This window comes from Girardinichthys multiradiatus, chromosome 20 (assembly GCF_021462225.1).
Source record: "Girardinichthys multiradiatus isolate DD_20200921_A chromosome 20, DD_fGirMul_XY1, whole genome shotgun sequence".
In the NCBI taxonomy this organism is placed as follows: Eukaryota; Metazoa; Chordata; class Actinopteri; order Cyprinodontiformes; family Goodeidae; genus Girardinichthys; species Girardinichthys multiradiatus.
Window position 1 is genome coordinate 47,198,195 of NC_061812.1, and position 16,003 is coordinate 47,214,197.

At 41.4% G+C, this 16,003-nt stretch overlaps 1 protein-coding gene across 25 annotated transcripts in view; it reads left to right on the top strand.

The window, feature by feature from the left end:
* nfasca (neurofascin homolog (chicken) a) overlaps window positions 1–16,003 on the top strand; it is a 252,025-nt gene that overhangs the window by 70,326 nt on the left and 165,696 nt on the right. For all 25 annotated transcript variants that reach the window (XR_007035485.1, XR_007035484.1, XM_047348117.1 and 22 more), the window contains exon 2: window positions 9,195–9,331. The gene's annotated coding sequence lies outside the window, so the exon portion shown is untranslated. The remainder of the gene's footprint in view (window positions 1–9,194; window positions 9,332–16,003) is intronic.

The window sequence follows — 16,003 nt, forward strand, 5'->3', positions numbered from 1 at the left end:
CGATGGTGTTTGTGGATTACTTTTTAAGATTTTTGCTGATTTTGTACTACCTTAAGTAACAGTAATTAGTGTTTTGTCTCATGTTTGTCTTTGTTATATTATGTATTAACATGGGTTGCAGTTGTCAGTCAAGATGTAAAACTGAGAGGAAAAACAACAAATTTACAGATGCCTATGCTGCATCCAGCCTACACATCTAATCAGTTGTAATTGTTTTGATGCTGCTTAACAGACTGTAATTTGTGGGTAATTTTTCCTTTGTTCTTTAGTTTCTTCCAGTCTTAAAAAAACGTACTAATCCTAGGTTCACAATGCAGATAAAAGTGGCCCAAATCTTACTTTTTTGCCTATAAATCACCCAGGACTTCAGAATTTTCTGTACAGTTTAAATCAGACTATTTAAAATCAGGTCCAGGCCACTTAAACAGGTGGTCCTAAATCAGATTGTAGCTAAAGCTTATTTCAATGCACTTAAATTGTCTACGGATCTGCGTATCGGTGTATGAATGTTTGCGTCAGTAACTACATCTGGGTGAATGTGGCTCTAGTGTAAAGCGCTCTGAGTGGTCAGTATGACTAGAAAGGCGCTATGTAAGTTCAGTCTCTTTTTTCTGTATTGAACAATTTCAAAATAAATACATTTTATAATATGGTATCACTATCAAATTAAAATACACAACCACTAATAAGTTTTTTTTTAAACTGCCATAAACTAAATACACCTAAACATTGTGGTAGATTATGGGTTATAAGTAAACAAGTAAGACAAATTACACTTTAATTCCTAAAATGTATTGATGTACAAAACCCATTTAGAGTAATGTTTAAGAGTCCAAATATGTTTGAGGACAAACACAAATAATGTAAATCAAGATTACATTGAGGACAATAGTGTCTATGTACTCTCTCACCATTTGTTTTAACTTGTTACAGTCCTTTGTGGTTAGCTTGGGTGCTCTTAAAGTTACTATGTGATGTGTCATTGAAAACGGATGCATCTTGTTTCGATCTGCTTTTGCTTGCAGAATGCTCTCAGTGCTAACAGGACATACTGGATCAGCAGCACTGCTAATGTTTGATAATTAGATGCTTCCATAGACCATTCTGTTGGCCTGTTGGTTCAGTTAGATCCAACAAACAGCACAAAGTGGCTGTGGTTTCACTGAAAGCTGTACAAACAAGCCTCTGTAGTCTCAAAAATTGAATGCCATGTAAACACTCTTCTCAGCTCAATATCTAAAATCATGATGTTTAGGCTCAATAGTTTTCTCATAAAAATGAATTATGTCTGAACTAAGATGAAAAGATTCAGGCAGATCTTTCTGCCTGTATTAAAAATATTTATCAAAGTATTATTTCACTCTATAATCACAAACTGCTGTTGGTAGATTACTTTTCTCTTTACACTTCAATTCTATGTGAATTCAAGTTTATCACCAACCTCAGCTATAAGGCCTTTCTCAGGATGTTTGACTGCTTTTCAGTGACCTTGCACTTTTATATTCTTCAGTAACACATTGCTTTAGGAGAACTACATCTTTTCCCCGGTGGTCTCCAACAGGAAAAACCTGCGTGCTTTAATTTGACCTTTAACCTCCTCTGAGGTCATTAAGAGACATCCAGTGTGGCTCTTTCCAGATCAGACAGAATATTAAAACATTTCAAATGACTTATGTGAACATCTAAGAGAAATATCCCACTAAACATCTGCACACATGTATCAGACCACTTTCTTTCAGATAATAGCTTTCAGTTAATTAAACATCATTTGTGGAGTGCTTTTCATTCAAACGACTATAAAACAAAGGGGTTTGGAGAATTTAGAAACAGACAGACAGACATACAATCACACCAGAAATTGGTAAACTGAGCAAAATCAGAAACAGAACAATTAATGATATACAATTGTATAATGTAAAAAACTGGAAATAAATTAAAAAATTTAAAAATATTGCAATTCCAAAACTTTACTATGAATAGCATACTTAAAAGTAAAAAAAGTACAAAAATAAAATAAAAAAAGATCAAATCTAAAGTTATGAGAGGTGAAATATAATCAAAATGTTAATATGTTGTTAATATAGTTGAAATGTAATTAAATGGAAATAATAAAAAGGAAAATGAACAAAAAGAATAAGTAGTCAGTCATTTTCTACCGCTTATTCCATAGTGGGTCGCGGGGGAGCTGGTGCCTATCTCCAGCAGTCTAAGGGCAAGAGGCAGGGTACACCCTGGACAGATCACCAGTCCATCGCAGGGCAACACACAAACAACCATGCACACACTCATTCATACACCTAAGGTCAATTTAGAGTGACCAATTAACCTAACAGGCATGTCTTTGGACTGTGGGAGGAAGCCGGAGTACCCGGTGAGAACCCACGCATGCACGGGGAGAACATGCAAACTCCATGCAGAAAGACCCCAGGCTGGGAATTGAACCCAGGACCTTCTTGCTGCAAGGCAACAGTGCTACCAACTGCGCCACCGTGCAGCCCCAAAAAGAATAAGTATTAAAGTTTAATTAACCCCAGAAAGAACCGAGAAATCTTTAAAATGATCAACTCTGTTAGCTGCTCTTTAGGAAGGCTGTTGCAAAGGTGAGGGCCTGAATAAGAAAATGACCAGCAGAAAACCTGAGGGCTCTGGTGATCTGCAGGATAAAAGAAAAACTGATCAATGGGATGGACTAATACCTTTAATATTTTCAAAACCAGTAAAAGTCTTGACCCTTGTAGTACTTTGTAGTTTAGGATAAAATGTTGCAAAAATGGTTTCCTAAATGTAAAAGACGTTTCAATGAGAAATGAGTTGAAGTACTTAAGGACAGTTCCAGGGAGTCCAGTCAGTCTGAGTCTGTATGGTATAATAGTTTGGTCAGCACTATCAGTGGCTGTTTGTAGTTCTTCCAACATTAGAACTGAAGTTTTGTTATGATCCATATTGGACCTAAAGTCATTCAGATCTTTTATAGAGCTGTTTCTGTACTGTGATAGGATCTTGGCTTTAGATCCAGTCGTAGTACCGATCATGATATTTTACTGAAATTCTTTGTGTTCAAATGAGAGCTGAATTTATTAGAAACACGTTTCTCAAAATCTTTGCTTAAAAAGGCAAATTAGGAAATGTGTGACCATGTGTATTTGCAAGGGTTTCATTTGTCAATTTGAGGAGTACTGTACGAAAACGTTCAGTGTGTTTTATTTCATTGGGTCAGGTGGATGTGGTTGTGTTGTGATGTAAACAGGTGTTAAGGGTTTCAATGCAGCAGTTATTCTCTGGAGAACTGAATACACACACTCAAACACAATGTCATTCTCAAGTACAGTTCTTCCTTTGTTTAGAAGCACTGTGGAGAGGAGGTTAATGCACCCAGAAAACTGAAAGAGAGAGAGAAACACTAATGGACAGTGACAACGCTTTCACAGCAAATATTTGGTAGCAAGAGGTCTCAGACTGAGCATCCCATCCCATCCCCCCTTCTCTTCCTCTCTATCCACCCCCACTCCCTATGGCCAAAGGGAAAAGAGCAGAACAAATGATCCATCTGTGATCAAACCCCAAATGAACTATGTTTAAATCAATGCTTCTGATGTCTATCACATTTTGATTGGAGAAAAAGAAGCACATTGTAGTTTCTTTTGAAGTCCTACTTTGGGCAGTTAATTTCCATAAATATGAACTTATAACACAGTAAATAGCCATCTATCAGGAAGAATCAACTCTGTTAAAGTCATTTATTTGTCACAAAGTACCTGAATGAAATTAGGAAGCAGTCGATGGTCATTAGAGAGATCAAGCTAATTCTAGGTGCCGGTGGTGCATAATTTATTTCTACTGGGACTCTTTAGATAAACACACGCCTTTAAAATGTATTCATAAACCCAAATTTATTGGGACCATATTACCCTGGTACGGTGACAAAACCGAGTGTATGGTGTTATTAACTACAGTTTTAAACTTCAGTTTTGTTTAATGATTGTTGCTGCTTGTGATGCTCTGCCACTGTTGGAACAAGAGGTAATGTCACACCTGATGTAACCCCTCTGTTTTTATTGGTTTGTTCTTCTTCAGCTGTTTGATTAACAGGGCTTTTTGCAATGTGCCAGACAATGAAAGTCCTGCAGTTCCTGCTAGCATAACACCATAGTGTTCTTAATATGCTGCAAATTTACATGTCTGCATGAAAGCCCCTCTTGATAATGCAGAATTCTCCAAATGGCTCCAGCACACATTACTATTTTTTTGTTTTCTGACCCTCATTTAATCAGATATTTTATTAGGATCTTTATTTGTTCTGGATTTATAGAAATTAATACTACAGTTGGTGTTTTGCCTTTTAATTCAATTTGGGATCCCAGGTTTGTGACATGGAAACAACATGTTACACCAGTGTCCCTATACAGTAAAAATTGTATTTTTCTGCCTCCTTTCTGTCTCCATTGCTACAGTATTTAGTTCTGTTTTACATATAATTAATTAGTAAGTGGGGAGGCTGCACTTAATCATTTCTCAGAGTGGGAGTGGTTGTGCCAATAATATTTATTCTGACCCAGATGAATACACTCAGATAAAACATGATTTTATGAATTTCAGCAGGGACATTTTTATTTCTGTCAACACTAGGTTTTAGTCACATAACTGAGAATTGCGCAGTGCATCTCCGCGTGCGCTGGTCAATCAAGTAAAAAAATGTTGGCTACCAAACAAACCACACCGCTATTGTTATTTGTGTGGAGTGCGGGTAGCAGACGTAAACGTAAGGCTCACAGGCATTGGTTTTAAAGCTTTAAGCCCTCATATATGTGACTAGTGCACTTTGTGCCATGTTTAATTGCTCTAATGGAATTTATAGGCTTAAACAGTGGCAGAAAAAACACGATTGCAAGGCTCCACCGTGTTCACCCAAAGACAGAAAGAAGAAATGTGGTTGTAAACCTCCGTTCACTTTTTCACAATTTCCCAAAAAAAAGATCCAGACGGACATAAAAGATGGACTAAAATTGTACGGTTTTTGCACACATTGTTTTTGATTAATCTTCATCTTTATGTAGGCTGTCTTATCTTGAAACCGAGGAGGCCGCCAGGCTCAGGGCGGCTGCCCTGTAGGCAACGGCGGACAGAGGAAGAGAGTAGAGTAGAGTAGTATACATGAAATCAGCCTGACAGAAATTAAATTTTTTATTTTTCTCACTGTCACTATTTGAATAATTCAAATTTGTCCAGGAATAACAGAGAAAAGTGGATGCTAAATATAGTAGATGAACTAATGGCACCATACGCCGTCATATCACGTCACTCATGTTAATGTGGCCAAAACAACATTTCATTTGGGGTAATTGTGTTTTGTTGGCAGTGTTAAGAGTAACGCATTACAAAGGTAGCGTATTACAGAAATATAATAAGTGTTACAGTAATACATCACATTGCTTTAAAAACCACGACAATATATTCCTCTTTATTATTGCAGTAATGTGCGCTGTACAAAAGCATTTAATCATGGTCTGATGGTACGTGCTGTCAGGACATATCCCCGTGCCATGGGGCATCTCGAGTCCGTCAACCCGCTCCAGAGGTGCTTTGGGTCACGAGAAGCACCGCAGGTAGCTGCGGTGAACCTCCAAATCATAGTTCTCTTCATTGCTTTCCACCATCTTTGAATGTTGTTAGGTAGAATGGTTCCTTAAACTACTGACCAGCATTATGGTTTATTATGCTTATGGTTTTATTGCTCCTATGCCTTCTTTGCATACATTTGTACAAACAACAAACAAGGGTTTGGCCCTTTTTCTTCATAAATTATGTCTACCTAAAATATATATGTGCCATGAATCAAAGAAGAGTGAGTTGCTCTATGCTTTGACTTGAAGTGAAGGAGCATTTTGAGTATTGCATTTTTGTTTTTGTATTTTGGCAGAGTTATTGTGTTGGTTTATAGTCTGTTTAGTAATTTAGTATTTCTTGTCTCAGTTTCTTATGATATGTTCCGGTTCAGCTATCCCTCCCAATAATTATTCTCACAACTCCCTTTCAGATGAACCTTTCATGATCTACATGCGTTCTTTATGTTTGGGGATCAGCTCAAATGTCCCAGCACGAACTGGGTTGTTGAAATCGACCTACTAATATTACATGTCTGATCCACCTTTGGAGCTAGACACAGACCTGTGATGAGCTGTGCAATGGGATTTATATGATGGGATTGTGGAACAAGTGTGGCGTAGTGATAAGACACAAAGATAGCAGATGCAGAGAGAGCAGGACACCAAATGATCCTCCACTGTGTGTCTGATTTGAGAAATATGTTGATCAGAAGATAATAACATCTTGAGGGTGAGCTTAACTAAATCTAGGTGAAACCCTGGACACATCCTATGCATATTGCTCAGGTAAATGCAATGAGTTGTCGGCCACACTGTATGCTTTGAGAGCCGCATGCTCTCAAAGCATACAGTATACTATTTTTGGTGTCATCATATCAAGGTGATTGATGTAAACAACAAATTGATCTGTAATAGGGGGTTCATGGTTGCCTGTTTATTGTGGAATGATGATCTGAAAGTAGTTCATCTCTTGTGCTTCTTTTTTTCATGGGTTTTACTTTGGCTGGCTCTGCTCAGCCCGTTTTGGGGTGGTTTCTGTTACTTTCTTTACCGACCCGCTACTGACATTCTTGGTACCTGCTCATCAGCAGGTCCAATCGGGGCTGAGCAAGGCCGAAATGTGACGTGAACAGACTGCTGCTCACTGATTGACCATAAGTATCTGGTCAGTTGTTTGTTGGCGGCCCGAGAAGGTGTTTGCTGAGGTAGGGCAGAGAATGAGAAGCCACACATTTTACCGCACACCACACAGCCAGAAAAAGTGACTACAAAAATATTAAAGACCACAATGCGGGTCAAACTGAAAGCCATGGCAGTGGCCCTTTTCCAGCGAGTTGTGGATTGGAGAGTGGTCTGGACTGTTTTAAGAGAACATTATGTTTATGTTACTTTGCACAGCATGACGCTGACAGCTGAATCATACATTATAATGGTCTCAACTAAAACACAACAGGTTCCACTGAGTAGAGCGAGGTAGAGTGGCGTGGAGCCGTGCTTACCCAGTGCTTTTTTTTGACTAGAAAGTTTTAACCAATATTTTTGGTGCAATGCATTTTGCAAGTTCATCTTCTTCCTAAAATATACTTGATTTATGATTTTAGACATCTTTAAATAATACAGATTATGCATTACTTTTTGCAGGTTCTTTGTTGCGGTTCAACAGTCTACAATACTATATAGGTTACTATATAATAATATAAGTGTTTAATATCTCTGCTTTCTGTCTTTTGTGTTTATGGAGGGTTCACCTTTTATATATAGAACACAGGCAGAGCAACAACAGAAACTCAACGTGTCTTTAAAACAGCCAATCACTCAGGGTTTTATCCTTTCTAATTTTCTACAGTTTTCATACACACGAACACATAAACAATATACAAAATGTAAATCTTGTGGACATTGTGTGTGTTTGTGTGCACAAACGCTGTATATGTACACATATATTATATGTACAGTGGTACCCTTATCACCCACTAAATCACAGAATAGTATCCAGTAACACTCTTAACAAGCCAGTCATTTTAACACATTGTTTTCTGAAGGAGGGAAGGAAAGGTGAATTGGTCACGCAGTGATGAGAGGGACTGAAAAAAAAGGGAATACATATTTTCTGTTTATTTCCATTTTGGATATTTTAAAAATGTATGGTATAAATGATTTCCAACATAAAAAAACAAGAGAATACAAAGCTTGATATCTGACTCTGATTTAAGATTTGAATGTAAATTGATGATGCAGAGATAGGGATATGTCATACCATTCTACATAATGACTGGACAGAGTGTTTTCCATTAATTGTGGCAGCAGACATTTGTTAATGTACATAATGTTATTTCCTGGAAAGAATGTAGAAAATTAAATTTGGTAATGGGATGATTACCAGCAAAATTGGAAATGACAAGCATGTGTATGTGTCTCTCCTTGCCAGGCTTCAGAACAGCCCAGGAAATCATAGAATGGCTTTTATTGTTTTAGCCTCCAGGGAGATGATCTAAGGCTGCCAAATGAGGCCCAGTTAACATGGTTTTAGAACTGCACACAAGTACACAAAGGGGAGAAGCAAAGGGGATATTTCTGAAATATTATTGTTATTATGCAAATGGGACTTTATTTAAGGTTAATTTTGACACTGTAGAGAAATATCACAACTCAAAGGCAAACTCTACTATTTCACCCTGAATGTCTTTTCCTAGCTATTTATTTGACCAAAAACAAATACAAACTTACGGGAACAAATAAAAGGAACAGAGTTTAAAAAATCTGATGACAGTTTTTAACAGCACTTTGCTGGATAGTGAAATTATTACCATATATGGAAAATTGTTGTTACCACAGTGAAATATATGGAGAGGTTGTGATTTTCTTTCATTTCCTCCAGCAAAAAACATGTCTTATTCAGTTTTGTTGAAAATATGGCAAAACATTGAGCTGCAAAGTTTTGCTTGGCATAAGCAAATAGTTTGAATATATAGGAACCGATCAGGTTCTGTCTTGATGGCGAAGCAGCACCCTTCTTCTTTCACTTTCGGTTGTATCTCAGAGATGTGCCTTTAAACCATTTTAAGAAAACTAGCTAACTGCTGACCCCTTGCCTCCTTCTTCCAGTAATTCTATTTACAGTTCCTTAATTCAGTCGTATTAGAGCAACACCTGCAAAATTCTTATATAATTTGGGTCTCCCTCTGATAACTGTGAATTGGCGCTATATAAATAAAACTGAATTGAATTGAATTGTATTTGATGAAGCATGCAGACCAGCAATAAATATACTGTACATAAATGTTTATAATGCATCTCCATTATGTACAAGAACATAATGTATGTTCTTGTTTAAACTGTCCCAATCTTTTCATTGGAGAGACTTCTGGTGATTTTACTATGCTGAGTTTGATGGTAGTATAAGTACTTTGAATTTCTTTGAATATAAAAAGCAATTAAAGATAACTTTTAAGGTTTTTTAAGGTTTGATCTCCTTAAGAAATACATTTGCTTTTGTTTAGAAATAATATAATCATGCCTTAGAGTTTACATATTTCATTACTATATTTGTATGACCCTTTTTGTGTATTTATGTTTGATCTTTTCCTGCAGTGAGATGTCACCTGGGTGTAGGAAGCAACAACATAAATAAGAGAGAGCTGCTTCAAAAACTCACAGTACAATTCTGAAGAATTACCATCCCTGAATCACAACAACTGGATTTAACGCCCTGGGAGCAAAAAGCTAAGGTAACTGGGTGCTGGATGTTTTTGAAACACTGGTGTATTTAGCAAAGCATTACCTTAAATAATAGATGTAACACATGCCACATAATTCTAGATAATACCAGGAAAGAAAGGTTTTATCTCAATCATCTAAAATTAGATTTTTGTTTGGTCTTTTTTATTTTGTGATATTATTGCTGGAGATCTCACAATGTAGGCTAATGCTGCGTTTCATTAACTTCGGAAGTTGGAACTGGGATGTTGGAGTTTACGTCATCTCGGAGTTGTGGCATTCTAGTTTCCTGTTGTTGTGGCGTTCTAGTTGCTTGTTTCCTACGTTTTGCTACCAACTGTAACAGCAGTCTTACAACAATAACAATGACAATAACACTGTTCCACACAGTATTTCGTGCATACAAACAGTGTTGAAATATCTTGTCTTATAAACACTGAAAAGTAGTATGTGTACAACTGACTAAATGTTGCATAAATAATAGGGAACTTCTAAAAACAGTCAAAGTAAGAATGTTTTCCTACTATTGCTGCGAACAGCAACCATCTTGAATGAGGAAGTCGGGTATGGTGTTGTCCCGACTTTCTGATTTGTAATTCAGACTTTCACGGATGTTCCAGTTGAAATTTTCTACTCGGAGGTCGGAAATTCCAACTTCTAAGTACAAATGGAACGCACCGTTAGACTCCTTGAACGGAGGTTTCAATGAAATTCCCAAACGTAAGGATATTGGCTGATTAATATTAGGCACAGACAACCCGGCCCTCTTTTCCTTTATAGACCTTAGTTTCTTGTCTGTGGTTCTGCTATAACTCTTACCAACATAAACTTTTCAAATCTGAATGAAGGGCACAGCTTGGTAATTGGTTTTTCTGGCATTTCAGCATGAAAGAGCCAAGTCTCTTTTGAATGCACGGTTCATTTTTATTCATTCAATCTTTAAAATAAGTCGCTTGTGAGCTTACAGGCATTCCGATTGAATTTCATACCCTGTGTTTGACTTTACAATCAGGCAGTTCTCGTACTCCTACTAAGTGTCTTCCACTTTATCCGGGAGCGGGGGCAGCAGACTCAGGAGAGACACCCAGACGTCCCTCTCCCCAGACACCTCCTCCAGCTCCTCCGAGGGGAACCTTAAGGTGATCCCAGGCCAGCCGAGAGACATAGTCTCTCCAGTGTGTCCTGGGCCATCCCCTGGGCCTCCTCCCGGTGGGACGTGCCTGGAACACCTCCCGAGGAAGGCGTCCAGGAGGCATCTGGTATAGCTACCCGAGCCACCTCAACTGGCTCCTGTAGATGTGGAGGAGCAGCGGCTCTACTCGGAGACCCTCTCGGATGGCCGAGCTCCTCACCCTATCTTTAAGGGAGCGCCCGGCCACCCTATGGAGGAAGCTCATTTCAGCCGCTTGTATCTGGGATTTCGTTCTTTCGGTCATGACCCAAAGTTCATGGCCATTGGTGAGGATAGAAACATAGACCGACCGGTAAATCGAGAGCTTCACTTTTCAGCTCAGCTCTCTTCACCACAACGGACCGGCACAGTCCCCCCATTACTGCGGCAGCTGCACCGATCTGTCTGTCGATCTCCCGCTTCATTCTTCCCTCACTCGTGAACAAAACCCTAAGATACTTGAACTCCTCCACTTGAGGCAGGAACTCCCCTCCAACCTGAAGAGGACAAGCCACCCTTTTTCGGTCGAGAACCATGGCCTCGGACTTGGAGGAGCTGATCTTCATCCTAGCCACTTCGCACTTGGCTGCAAATTGTCCCAGTGCATGCTGTAGGTCTTGGCAAGAGGGAGCCAGCAGGACCACATCACCTGCAAAAAGAAGAGACGAAATCCACTTGCCCCCAATCCAGACCCCTTGGCTGCGCCTAGAAATCCTGTCCATAAAAGTCATGAACAGGACTGGTGACAAAGGGCAGCCCTGCCGGAGTCCAATATGGACCGGGAACAGGTCCGACTTGGTGCCGGCAATGCAGTCCAAACTCCAGCTCCACTTGTACAGAGACCGGATGGCCCCTAATAAAGGGCCTCTGAGTCCATGCTCCTGGAGCAACCCCACAGGGCACCACGAGGGACACAGTCGAATTCTCCAGGTCCACAAAACACATGTGGACCGGTTGGGCAAACTCCCATGAACCCTCGAGTACCCTGTAAAGGGTATAGAGCTGGTCCAGTGTTCCACAGCCAGGACGAAAACCACACTGCTCCTCCTGAAGCCGAGGTTCGACTATCGGCCAGACTCTCCTCTCCAATACCCTGGCGTAGGCTTTACCAGGGAGGCTGAGGAGTGTGATCCTCCTGTAGTTGGAACAAAACATCCAGTCACCCTTCTTATGAAGGGGGACTGCCACCCCAGTCTGCCAGGCCTGAGGCACTGTCCCCGACCGCCACGCAATGTTGAAGAGGCGTGTCAACCATGACTGCCCCACAACATCCAGAGACTTGAGGTACTTAGGGCGGATCTCATCCACCCGCGAAGCACTGCCACCACAGACCTTTTTAACCACCTCGGTGACTTCAGCCTGGTGACGAAAGAGTCTAACCCCGAGTCCCCAGCCTCTGCTTCCATCAGGGAATGCGTCATGGCTGGGTTGAGGAGATCCTCGAACTACTCCTTCCACCGCCCGATAATGTCCCCAGTCGAGGTCAGCAGCGTCCCACCCCCACTGTAAACGGTGTTGGTGAAGCACTGCTGAGGCGCCGGACGGTTTGCCAGAATAACTTCGAGGCCAACCGGTAATCCTTCTCCATGGCCTTACTGAACTCTTCCGAGGCCCGAGTTTTTGCCTCTGCCACAGCCCGGGCCGCGGCACGCTTGGCCCCACGGTACCCATCAGCCACCTCAGGAGTCCCACAAGCCAACCACAGCCGATAGGACAGCTTGACAGCGTCCCTTTCTGCTGGTGTCCACCACCGGTTTTGCGGATTGTCGCCGCGACAGGTACCGCAGACGTTACAGCCGCAGCTATGGGCAGCAACATCGGCAATAGATGCGGAGAACATGGTCCACTCGCATTCTATGTCTCCAACATCCACCGGAATGTGGTCAAAGCTCTACCGGAGGTGGGAGTTGAATAAATCCCTGGCCGAGGGCTCTGCCAGATCTTCCCCGCAGACCCTCACTATGCAATTGGGCCTGGCAAGTCTGTCCAGCTTTCTGTCCAGATCCAACTCACCACCAGGTGGTCATCAGTGGACAGCTCAGCCCCTCTCTTCACCCGAGTGTCCAAAACATGCAGCTGAAGGTCTCATGACACGACAACAAAGTTGATCATCGACCTCCTGCCTAGGGTATCCTGGTGCCAAGTGCACTGATGGACACCTTTATGCTTGAACATGATGTTTATTATGAACAATCCGTGACTAGCACAGAAGTCCCATAATGAAATACCACTTGGATTCCGATCGGCGAGGCCATTCCTCCCGATCCAGGTGCCACTGTCATTTCCCACGTGGGCGTTGAAGTCCCCCAGCAGAATAATGGAGTCCCCAGGAGGAGCACTATCCAGCATCCCCGACAGCGACGTCAAGAAGGCCGGGTACCCCGCACTACCGCTTGGCCCGTGGGCCGAAACAACAGTCAGAGACCTGTCCCCAACACGATGGCGCAGGGATGCAACCCTCTCATCTACTGGGATAAACCCCAAAATGAGACAGCTGATCTGGGGGGCAACAAACCCACCCCAGCCTGCTGCCACTCCAGAGTAGAAGAGAGACCAGGCCCTCTTGAGGAGATGGGTTCCAGAGCCCACGCTGTGCGTGTAGCTGAGCCCGACTATTTCTAGTCGATATCTCTCGACCTCCCGCACAAGCTCAGGCTCCTTACCCCTCAGCGAGGTGACATTCCACGTCCCTAGAGCCAGCCTAAGCATCTGGGGATCGGGCCGCCGAGGTCTCCACCTTCATCCGCTGCCCAATCCTCTTTGCACCGGTCCCTCAAGGTTCCCCCTGCATGTGGTGGGCCCACTGGGGGATGGCCTCGCATCTCTCGTTCGGGCTTGGCCCAGCCGGGTCCCGCGAGGAGCAACCCAGCAACCAGGCACTCTCCAACGAGTCCGGACCCCAGGCCTGGCTCCAGGGTGGGACCCCGGCACCGCCGTACCGGGCGACGTCACGTGCCTTGATTTAATAGTCCTCATGAAGGTGTCTTGAATCAAATTTAAAGTAGAAACAAAAGTTGAAATGAAACAGTGAAGAGGTTGTTGTACTCCATACAATATTTCCCAAATCCTGTGCATAATGGATGCATATACATGATCATAGGCACTTTATACAATTATTGACCTGACTGAAAGAATGAGACTCATAAATGCCATACACACACACACACTCACATCTAACATGCCATGAATTTTGTATAATTATGTGTTTTCTATAATTATATATAATGTTGTATAATCCATAGCTATGGCCTATTCTACTGCTACGCTTTGTCTCCCCTTTCCACATTCTTCTCATCCTCACCCCTTCTTACCCCTCCCTTCGATGCCTTTGATGCCTCGCCTACCTACTTCATCCATCCTTTGCCTTATGGGGCTGTTGCTAAGGAGCCCTGGCAACTGCAGAGTTGTCTGGGCAAGAGGGAGAGGTGAAGAGAGACAGTTGGTAAAATAAGTGGGATGAAGGTAAGGGGGATGTTGATGTTGGCTGTGATAGGGAGGAATAGTGGGAGGGGAAGCACAAAGTGAAACCCAGATTTGCTATCAGGGCTCATGGTGAATAACGTTGTCAACAGTGGATGATGGAGGATGGGCAAGTGGATGGATGAGAGGAAAAAATGAGTGGCAGAGAAAACACTGTAAAGGAAGCTGGAATAAAAAAGGATAATATAACTCAGATAAAAGGTGGAGCAATGAAATAAGTACAGTAGAGAAAAGAGAAAGTAGTATCTGCAATCAAAAAGGAAGAGGGAATGGTGGTACCTATTTATTTATTTGAACCAGAATTTGAATACCATTCTGGCCTGTCTCCAATGGTTTTATAGGCTTGAGAAAAAAAAACAGTGTAACATGGGATCACATAATTCAAACTGAAACTGTCTTCCCCACACTCTCAACCCTCAGGAGATGGGGGGAAAACAAAAATTGAAAAAACCATTAGAAACAAGTTTCAGATGATGTAATTGTGTCATTAACCTGAATCAGTTGTGTTTCTGATCTCTATTTCCAGCAAGTTACTGACCTCCAGCTCTTTATCTAATAAACACCACATTACAAAAGAACCACCAATGCTTACCTATGCTGATTGTTCTGTTATGTGGCCCTCCTAGTGTTATCACAATATACCTTGTCTCCTTGAGCCTTTTATTTTGAAACCTGGAACCCTATTCAAGCCCCCACCTGAAGGTTCTTCATATCACTTCCCAGTCAGACAACATTCTCAATACTCACCTGGGATACCTGTTTTACCTTCACCAGAGCTCCCCACTGGTCCTATGTCTCCTTGATCCTTGGTTTCAGTGATCTTAGATAATGATCTTACATCCTGAAGGGTTAAAAATATTGATGAGCTGCCAAGCTAGAAACAGCCTGAGATCATTTATAAGACACATTCTAAGCTTTGCAGTTCTATATTTTTGCTCAGGTGCATACATTTCTTTTCCTTGTTTTCATTCAACTTGAAAACAAAAAGGAAAATGTATGTAGCTGGTATGAAATGGTCACTGGCTTTAATGATCAACATGGTAGTAGAACAGTATTAGCATTGTTAGTTGAAAATAAAGCTAAATCTATGCAAAGAATGTTCTATGTTTTCTATGTTCTCCAAACTTGATCTATACAGCACATTGTGTCCATTGAATCCAGGACAATGAGGAGTGGAAGGATGCATTTCATCCTGATGCGCTCTGTGGGTGAACCAATGGCCCAACAGTTTTTCAAGCACTAGTTAAATAATTTTTTAATATACTTATCTTTGTCTACCTGAATCATATCTTTATCTTCTCAGAAACCCTTTAGGAAAATCCTTTTTATGTAAACGCAAAGAGACAGCATCTTATGTCACGTTTCTGTGGTCAGTCTTCGAGGATGAATAGGTGAAGTTAGACCTGGAGAAGGTAAAAGTTTCAACCACAGCATTTCTTAAACTATACACATTTTTAAAGCACATTTATTCTGAACTACAGAGGAGGCAGAGCCTCTACCTAGCCATAGTCCATGGTCACCTGAAGCTCAAGCTGCCTTGGAAAATACCAAAATTTGCTAAAAGCCCTCTGAGTCCCTTTTCTATTGCCAACCATCCCCACGGTTCATTGTAGAGCATGAGGCCTCTTACTGAGTTGTTGAAGCGTTCCCTTCTCAGATGTCAGTAACTGAAGGCAAACTGTCATATCTGCCTTATTCTATTGATGGTTTACCATAAAGACAAACTATAATGTAGAAGATTAAGAGCTGCTGACTGTGAAATTGGTATTTGCTGACAATATTAGCTAAAAGAAGTTTAGCATACAATTGAAATCTGGACAGATCATAAGATTACCACTGGTTACCTGCCATTTGCCACAGCTGTCACCCTGTCAACCTAGCAATCCTGATGGTCCTTATTCCTCACTTAGATTAACTTCATAACCTACTGATCCAGGATCCCACAGATGATGAACCCTCTCTCCCTTAGAAAATTCTTCCATCGACCTGTAGCGTTTGTGTTCTGAGCTTGGAATCTTGGAATTTTTCTTTT